At 51.7% G+C, this 9,112-nt stretch overlaps 1 pseudogene; it reads left to right on the forward strand.

Moving 5' to 3' along the window:
* The first annotated feature begins 599 nt into the window (after positions 1–599).
* On the forward strand, positions 600–1,650 carry LOC102846288 (annotated as a pseudogene).
* Positions 1,651–9,112: the final 7,462 nt, after the last annotated feature.

Raw genomic sequence — 9,112 nt, forward strand, 5'->3', positions numbered from 1 at the left:
GGACTGTGGTGGACCAAGCCCTGATTCCCTCAGCCTCTGTGGTCCAACTAGACAAATCTTTTCATCACTGTTACGGATTGGATGGTGTTGGGGCTAGAATTCTTTCCAGAATGCAGTTTCTTTCTTCTATTGATGAGACAGTATTAGTATGATATAGAAAGATTAAAACAAGCAAGTCAGCCAGCCCTTTGGGGAAGACAGGTGGTCAATACATGATGAGTCCTTCACATCAGAACCCAGAAGGGACGTGGACTTTCCTCTGTCGGCAGAGGGAGGCAACCTTCCCTGGAACAGATCCTTGCTTTGTACTTCCGGCCTCCTACACACTCGTGGACCAGGGTGGAGAGGCTGTGTCCTCAGGAGGGACCAGTCCCTTGAGGAGGGTGCTGTGCATGGTCGAGCGGAAGGTCAACAGAGGAGAAGACCCTTGGTGAGATGGGCTGGCATGGAGACTGCAGCAGGCACCGTTCACGTGGCCCAGAACGTGAAGACGGAGCGGGCTGGCCGGCGTGCATTCCCTTCTCGTAAGATGGCCAAGACTGGGAAGGAGGCAGTGGGAGGGCGGGTGGCAGCAGTGGGCTCAGAGCTGCAGGGCCACCATGTCCGACACCGAGGAACTCAACCGGACTCTGTCATCAGGCGCCTGCTGGAAGTGCAAGGCTCGCATCCTGGGAAGAAGGTCCAGCTGACCGAGAACGAGATCCGTGGTTTGTGTCTCAAGTCCCAGGAGATCTGCCTGAGCCAGTCCACCCTTCTGGAGCTGGAGGCACCCCTCAAGATATGCGGTGACTCCACAGCCAGTACTACGGCCTCCTGCGGCTGTTCGAGTACGTGGCTGCCCGCCGGAGAACCACTACCTCTTCCTGCGGGACTATGTGGACCGGGCAAGCAGTCCCCGGAGACCATCTGCCTGCTGCTAGCCTACAAGATCAAGTGCCCGGAAAACTTCCTTCCGCTCCGTGGGAACCACGAATGTGTCAGCACCAACCACTTCTGTGATGAGCCCAAGAGACGCCACAACATCAAATGGTGGAAAATGTTCACTGACTGGTCAGCTGCCTGCCCGTCGCGGCCATCGTGGACGAGAAGATCTTTTGCTGCCACGAGGCCTGTCCCCTGACGTGCAGTCCATGGAGCAGATCCGGCGCATCATGCGGCCCACGATGTGCCCGACCAGGGTCTGCTCTGCGACCTGCTTTGGTCCGACGTGCAGGGCTGGGGCGAGAATGACCGCGGGGTCTCCTTCACCTTCGGGGCTGAGGTGGTGGCCAAGTTCCTGCACAAGCATGACCTGGACCTCCTCTGCCGGGTGCACCAGATAGTGGAAGACAGCCATGAGTTCTTTGCCAGGCGGCAGCTGGTAACACTTTTCTCAGCTCCCAACTGCTGTGGTGAATTCGACAACGCTGGCACCATGATGAGTATGGACAAGACACTCATGTGCTCCTTCCAGGTGGGGTGCTGAGGGCCCTGTGCGCTCCTTTTGGGGTGCAGGGTGGTCACTGGCCCCAGGAGGCTGACTAGTTTTCTCTCTCTAGATCCTCAAGCCCGCAGACAAGAACAGGGGGAAGTACGGGCAGTTCAGTGGACTGAATCCCGGGAGGGCGGCCCATCACCCCACCCCGCAATTCCTCCAAAGCCAAGAAGTAGCCTCCTCGTGGCCACCCTCTGCCCCCAGACGGCGAGCTGACCGCCGGAAGCTGGCTGCCACGGGGGTCGGAGCGGCCTGGGCCCACCCCACAGGACTCGGAGCCTTGGCCTGTTTCCTTTCTTTAATGACTCAGTAGCAGTGTCCAATCCCCAGGCTTCCCTCCTGGCTGCACCTTTGAGGGTTGTGAGCCGGATCCTGGGGCCAAGACTGCAGCTCAGGGTAAAAGCAGGCCGGGTCATGAGTGCCCAGCAGCTGGATCCTGGGGCGACCTGTGTGGTCTCTTGAATAAAGATCAAAGCTGGATTCTTAAAGAGAAAAAAAAAAGACGACCAAGACTTGAAACTGATCCATGGTACCAATCAACACCCAGCTGGGAGGGGCTGAATGCCAGCCCGGCTGCCCACTGGTGGCACTTATGTTGTAGCCACACTAGGTGACTGAGACAGTGCTTGTCAGGACCCCTTCCCTTCTCTGAGCTGAAGCCCACTTGTCTCTCCTGTGATTCCTCTCTGTCGTCCATTCTGGTTTCCCCCACTCTGGCCACATGATGGGACGCCCAGCGTTGTTGACAGCATGGCATCCTGACAGCATGTCACAGCATTTTCAAAGCACGCCTGATCTCCTTATTCATTTAGATAACACAGAGGACCTACCGTGTGACAGCTGTGGTTCTGGGCCATGGAGCTGGAGGAGAAAACACCCTACTGGGCGAGACCCCAACACTTAGGCTCAAATATGGGGATGAGCATTTGAGCCCTGGCGTGCGGCATCTCCCGTCCACCGCGGTGGTCCTGATGCCTGCACAGGGCTGGCACACAGCAGGTGCTGGAGAGGAAATGCTGGCCACCCACCTGCATCATGCACCCCCTGGGCGTCACGTGCTGAGCCCCCAGGAGAGGTCTTTGAGCAGCATCTGGAATGGCAATGAACTTCTTTGTCCTCTGAGACACAGGATGGGGAGGGGAGAATGCTGCTCCAGGACCTCGAGGCCTGTGTCTTCTAAAAGTGTCCTGAGCCAGGATGTACACTTTCAGGTGTCCTCTCAGGTGTCTTTGTGACTTGAGGGTGTGGGCTTGAAAATGGTGCCAGTAGAGTCAGTCCTAGGGCCTCTGTGCCCACAGTCTGGGCAGACCACTCTGGACAGTGCCCAGGACTGTCCTGGCAGCATTGGCAGCTGGGGTCTGGCCCCTTGGGTCCGCCTTTCTCTTCCTGGGGGTGAGTCTTGAAGCACAGGTCCCACAGAAGAGGGGCTGTGGTGTGGCGTCTCCTTTTCTGTTGCTTCAACCTAAAGGGACCCTGGGGTCTGAGTTGGGCAAAATGGGTCCATGTGTGAGGTGCCAGTCCCCACTCACTTCTCAGCCTGATCTCGGGTCTGTGGACTCATGTCTCCCGTGGAATGACTCAGTCCTTCAGGGAGGCAGCTCCCCAGGGTCACAGGAACGCTTCAACGCTCTAACGGGGGACCACTTGTGGCATCAGTCTGGGACTCACTGAAGGCCTGAGGGAACCCTGAGATCCTTTCTACAATTACACATGAGCCCTCTTCTCCCTGTGGCCCCAGGCTCAGTGTCTGGTGGGGCCCAGCCCTCTGCTGCCATACTCACAGAGCATGGTGGACACAATAGCTGTCTTCTGGAAACCCCAGCCGGTTTGGACCAAAACTGCACCCACAAACAGTTTCCAGCATCCTCCTGCAAATCTGAGTGGGTGTGGGGAACTCTGGTCCTGGGTGGCTAACAGGGGTGCAGTGTGTCACGAGGGAGAGTGTCCTCAGAGTGTCTTTTCACAAAGACCAAGGTGGGCATAAGGGGAAGAGCCGAGTCTCTGTCCATGGTGCTGACCACCCTCCACCTTGGGCACCATTACTTGTCACTGAGCCTAGGGCATCGCTAGCCAGGTAGCAGGGAGGCCGTGCAGGAGGGCACGAGGCAGGGGTCAGGGGTGGAGTTCACTGGCATAGCCCATCACAGAAGTCAGTGAGCCAAGGGGAAAGAGGCCTCCCGCATAATCGCAGCTGATGAGAAAGCTTTTCCTCTAGGGCTCGTGAGGAGATGGGTGGCTGTCCACCGTCCACGCTCTGATGGTAGGTGGGAAGCTCCTGCTCCCAGCCTGGTGTGAACCCCTGGATCTCTGGCCACACCTGTTCATTCTGCCTGCTCCCGGGGGGACCTTTGCAGGAAGCTTTTTATTTTAAAAAATTTTATTTTCTACTAGTTCATTTACAAAACTTGAATACAAATTCAAACAAATTCTTTCAATTTCCCTCACCCCCCCACCCATCAAATTGTCCAACTTGATGATGAACTCCCTCCTCCCCCCCTCAAATGATTGGTTGAGAAATTATGGTGCATTCACACAATGGAATACTATGCAGCACATAGGAGCAGTGATTCTGTAAATGATTAGCTAACTTGGGAGGGATTGGAGAGCATGATGCTGAGTGAACTCAGTCCCACAGGATGTGGATGTGCAGGAAGCTTCTGGTGCCTCTGTGCAGAGCTCATTGCCTCCCATGTCCTCCCCGCCCCCCGACTTCCTCTCCTGTCTCCCTGCCCTTCGGGCGGTCACTGCCGTCTTGTTGGGTGGGTGTGATTTATCCCTGAGCCCTCAGCACACGCTCTGGACTGTGCACAGACCAAGGGCTGGGAAGGTGTGTGTCGCCTGGGGAGGTCTTTCCCCAGTGATGCCCACCTGACCGATGCTGGCGCTGAATCCAGCAGCTGCCGGACCCACTAGCAGCCACCCCACTGTCTGACAACCTGCTCCGTTCACCTAGTTCCTGGGTGCCTGCTTTCCAGCCTGGCCACACAGACCCCACCCCTGTGTGCGGTCAGGTCAAATGAAGGTATTTTCTGTCTGACCACACACGGAGACAGGGGCTGCCGGAGGACACAGGCGTTTTCTCAAGGCCTCGCAACTCTGTAATGATTTAACACAACTCACATTCTTTAAGTCTCAATCACGTTGCTGGTGTCTTTTAATGTCATTTTGGGGAAATTTGCTGTCTCAATATTTGAAGATGTTCCTTCTACTTTAGGGGCTCGATCAGATGCCCTGCCCATCTCTGGCCGTGTTCACAGAGTAAAGGAACTGGGCCCCTTGATTCATGGTGTTGGTAAGGAATACTGAGCATAGCACGGACTTCCAGAAGGACGAAGAAATCTGCCTTAGCTATAGTACAGCCAGAGTATAGCCCCTTAGAGTGAGGAGGTGACACTTCGCAGCAATTCGGACATGCTGACAGGATGGACCAGTGTGTGGAGAAAGCATCACGCTCTGTAAGGTCCAGGACCAGGGAGAAGGGAGGCTCCACAGCGGAGCTGGCTCATGGCTGCATCAGGGCTGCAGGGGAGTATCACTTGTGCATCTGGCACTGGACCAGGCAGCGGTTTGCTCTGTCTCACGTGGGGCACAGCTTCCTACGTGCAGGAACTCAGTGTGCCTGTGCCCTGCACGCCGTCCCCAGCAAGCGGATGCCGAGGCTCAGCTCCAGATCCCAGAGCCAGCACGCGCGGCGGACGGATTCAAACCCAGAGCCAGCGGCTCCCAGGACGCCAGCTCCCCTCAGCAGCGATCCCTCATTACCAACACTGGGGACCACCTGCGGGGGTATCCAGAGCAACAGACCCGCAGGGAGGCGCCCACCCTGTGATTTATTGTCTCCCAGGTTCCCAGGATATTTTTCTGCCTTTCTGACGGCTCTTCCATATTCCCACCTGAGGTCATTAGCGCAGCATAGGTTAAAAACAAAGTGTTTGTGTCCATCCGTCTAATTGTCCCGGGCCAGCAGGTCCTCATTACCCTCAGCCTAATCATTCGAAATCCGGAGTATTATCCTGGGCAACAATTAGGCAGGTTGTCAGCGCTCATCCTACCTGCCCGGGAGGAGAGGTGGGGTGTGAAGGGGGCGAGGGCTGCTTGGGGAGGACGCTAAGTGCCGCCTCTTACAGCCCGGGGAATGGGTGCCCACCCACCTCCCGCACAGCGCCACATCACCCACCTTACCTACCTCCTCCTGCCTGTTCCCGCCCCCCCAGCTTGCAAAGCCTCTAACAAGAGCTTGTCCTTAATGAGCAGGGAGGGTGAGACTCGACCAGTCGGAGGGAACATTGTTACCAAGCCGAGGCCTAATTGTCCCCACTCAGTGTTCTGGGCAGAAGAGAAGTGTTACAAACACCTGGTCTGGACTTCTAAGCATGGGTTTGCACTGTACACATCTTTGCCAGCCCCTCCGTGCACGGTGGCCCCATCCCGGTGGTGGCTGTTCTCAGGGGACAGGCCTGGGGCTGCAGGTGGGCTTGCGGCAGCCGGAGCTGCATTGGAGACCAGGGGCTTTCAGAGGGGCTGAGGACACTGTGGCTTGTGGCTGCTGCCGTGTTCCAGTGCTGAGGGGCTGGTCTCATGTCCCACATCCAGAGATGGTGCTGGGTGGAGAGCTGGGTCAGTAATGATGGGAACCACATGCTCAGCCTGCTCTGAGGAGTGCTCCCACAAGGGTTAAAAACCCCCAAACCAATGGCCCCACCTTGCAGTGATTCGCTTTCACAGGACCTGCCCGGCAGGAATACGGATATAGTATTAGAGACAGAGCGCAGAGTGGAAGTCAATCAAATTGAGGAGAAACAGCTGCAACATCCTTTAATAGCTAGACCATGGAACGTACAAGGCATGAATGGAGGACAATCACAAGTTGTGAGAAAAGAAACGGAGTACATGACTGTCAGTCAACGTTCCAGGCACTGAGGTGAGATGGACTGGCTTTGGCCACTTTGAATCGGATAATCACATAGTATACTGTAATGGGAATGAGAAACAGAAGAAAAATGGTGTAAAAAAAGTCAATGTCAAGTTCTATCCTGAAGTACAATGTGAGTGACAGGATATTATCCACATGCATACTTGTTAATATGACTATTATTTAAATATACACACCAAACCCCAAGGCTAAAGAGGAGGAAACTGGAGATTTTTTTTTTTAGCAATTGGCAGTCGTTGTTATTTTATTTAATTTTTAAATTTATTTTTCATTTCGATGAACTTCTACAGAGATTTTGGAATTCCATTCATTCATTGTTGCACTTTTCTCCCACCTCCCCCGTTTGCTTCTCTCTCTGAAAAGCAAAATAAAAACTCCTTCATTGGTACACAACCCCCCCCCACCCCCGCACATGCCCCAAATCCACCAAACTGGAGATTTTTATCAACCTTTGCAGTCTGAAATTGACCAAACATACAATTAAGATGCATTAATGATAATTGGTGACCAGAATGCAAAAGTTGAAAAGAATGAAGAAGAAATAGTAATCGGAAAGTATAGACTTGGTGACATAAGTGAGGTTGGAAATAAAATGATTGAATTTTGTACCTGCAATAGTTTAGTCACCATGAATACCTTTTTAAAAACACAAATGATGCCTTTACACATAGCCCTTACCTGCTGGACTGCACAGAAATCAGACGTACTGCATCCGTGGGAGGGATCATTGGAGAAGCCCAGCATCAGCAACCAGAACGAGGCCAGGTGCTGTTTGTGGAACAGACCATTACTTGTTGTTGTTAGGTGCTGTCAAGTTGAGTACGACTCATAGTGACCCTGTGGACACCGTATCTGAACACTGTCCGGTCCTGTGCCATCCTCACAATCTCTGACACCCGTAAGCCCACTGCTGCAGTGACTGTGCCAATCTATCTAGTCGAGGGTCTTCCTCTCTTGCCGACTCTCCACCTTTTCAAACACAATGTCCCTCTCCAAGGAATGACCTTTCCTAGTCACATGCCCAGAGTGCGTCAGATGAAGCTTTACCATCTTTGTCTCCGAGGAGCGCTCTGGCTGCTCTCTCTCCAAGACATCTAGATGGAGGTGGGGTTTTGTTGTTACTGTTTTGCCGTCCATGAAATGTCCAGTACTCTTTTCCAACACCACAGATCAAAGGCATCAATTCTTCTTCTGTAATCCGTATTGATTCTCCAGCTCTCAGATGTATAGCAAGTGATCAGAAAGACCATGGCCTGAATTAGCTGTTCCTTAGCCCTGAAACTGACATCATTACTCCTCTGTAACTTGGAGATGTTCCTGACCACAGACAGTGCCAGTGCAATGTCTATTGACTTTCTGATTGCTGGTGCCAAGCATGTTGATTATGAATCCAAGAAGATGGTGTTTTCTACCATTTTAATCTTTTCTCTACCTATCATGATACTGCCTATTGTGTCCAGTGGTGAGAATTTTTGTTTTCTTGATTTTGAGATGCAATCCATAGTAAAGGTTTAAAATCTTCGATCTTCTTCTGCCAGTGCTTCAAGTCCATTTCATTTTTAGCAAGCAAGGTTGTGTCATCTGTATAACACAGGTTATTAACAAATGCTCCAATCTTGATGCCACATTCTTCCTCATAGAATCCAGCTTCACGAGTAATTTACTCGCCATGCAGATTGAATAGGTATGGAGAAAGAACACAACCCCGACGTACTCCCCTCTTAATTTTAAAACATGTAGGGGAGCTCTGGTGGCCTAGTGGCAAGACGCTGCACTGCAATCCCAGAGGAACACAGTTCGAATCCACCAGATGCTCTGCCAGAGAAGGAGGCGCAATATCCTCCTGTACCAGTCAGATCTGATTTGACTGTACACGCACACAAAATAATAATAATAAAAAAACTCAAAAAAACATGTAATGTTACCTTGTGCTGTTCATGCCTTTTGGTCATGAGCACAATTAAGTGTTCTGGAATTCCCATTCTTCGCCACGTTAGCCATAATTTGTTATGGTTTACATAGTCAAATGCCTTTACTTAGCCAATAAAGATAGACATTCTTCTGGTATACTTTCAGCCAGGATTCATCTGATGTCAGCAATGACATCTCTGTTGCTATGGCCTCTTCTAAATCGTGCTTGAACTTCTGGTGGTTCTTTGTCAATGTATGGTTCTAAATGTTTATTGTTTATTTTTTTATTTTCCATACTCTTTCTATTTTTTAAAAGTTTATACAGAACTTGGATTTCCGTTTATTCATTGTTGCATATTTTCCTCCCTTCCCACACCCCAGTTCACTTTTTTCTTTGAAAAAAAATTCTTTCATTGTTGTAAAATCCCCACCCTCTCCCCTCCACAGTCTACTTTACTATTCACCTCTTATTCTGGACTGTTGTCATGCAAATAAAACCTAATCATATTATATGGTTCAAAATCAAGAACGGGGTCCGTCAGGGATGTATTTTATCTCCATACCTTTTCAATCTATATGCATATCAGCTCATCTGATATGAGCTGATGGGGGGGGTGTACGAGGAGGAATGTGGCGTCAGGATTGGTGGAAAAGTCATCAACAACCTGCGTTATGCAGATGACACAACCCTGCTTGCTGAAACTGAGGAGGACCTGAAGCACTTGCTGAAGAAGGTCAAGGACTGCAGCCTCCTATATAGATTGAAGCTCAACATCAAGAAAATGAAGATTCTC

Source organism: Elephantulus edwardii, unplaced genomic scaffold (assembly GCF_000299155.1).
Source record: "Elephantulus edwardii isolate Elephantulus edwardi_28Jun2011 unplaced genomic scaffold, EleEdw1.0 scaffold00002, whole genome shotgun sequence".
Lineage (NCBI taxonomy): Eukaryota > Metazoa > Chordata > Mammalia > Macroscelidea > Macroscelididae > Elephantulus > Elephantulus edwardii.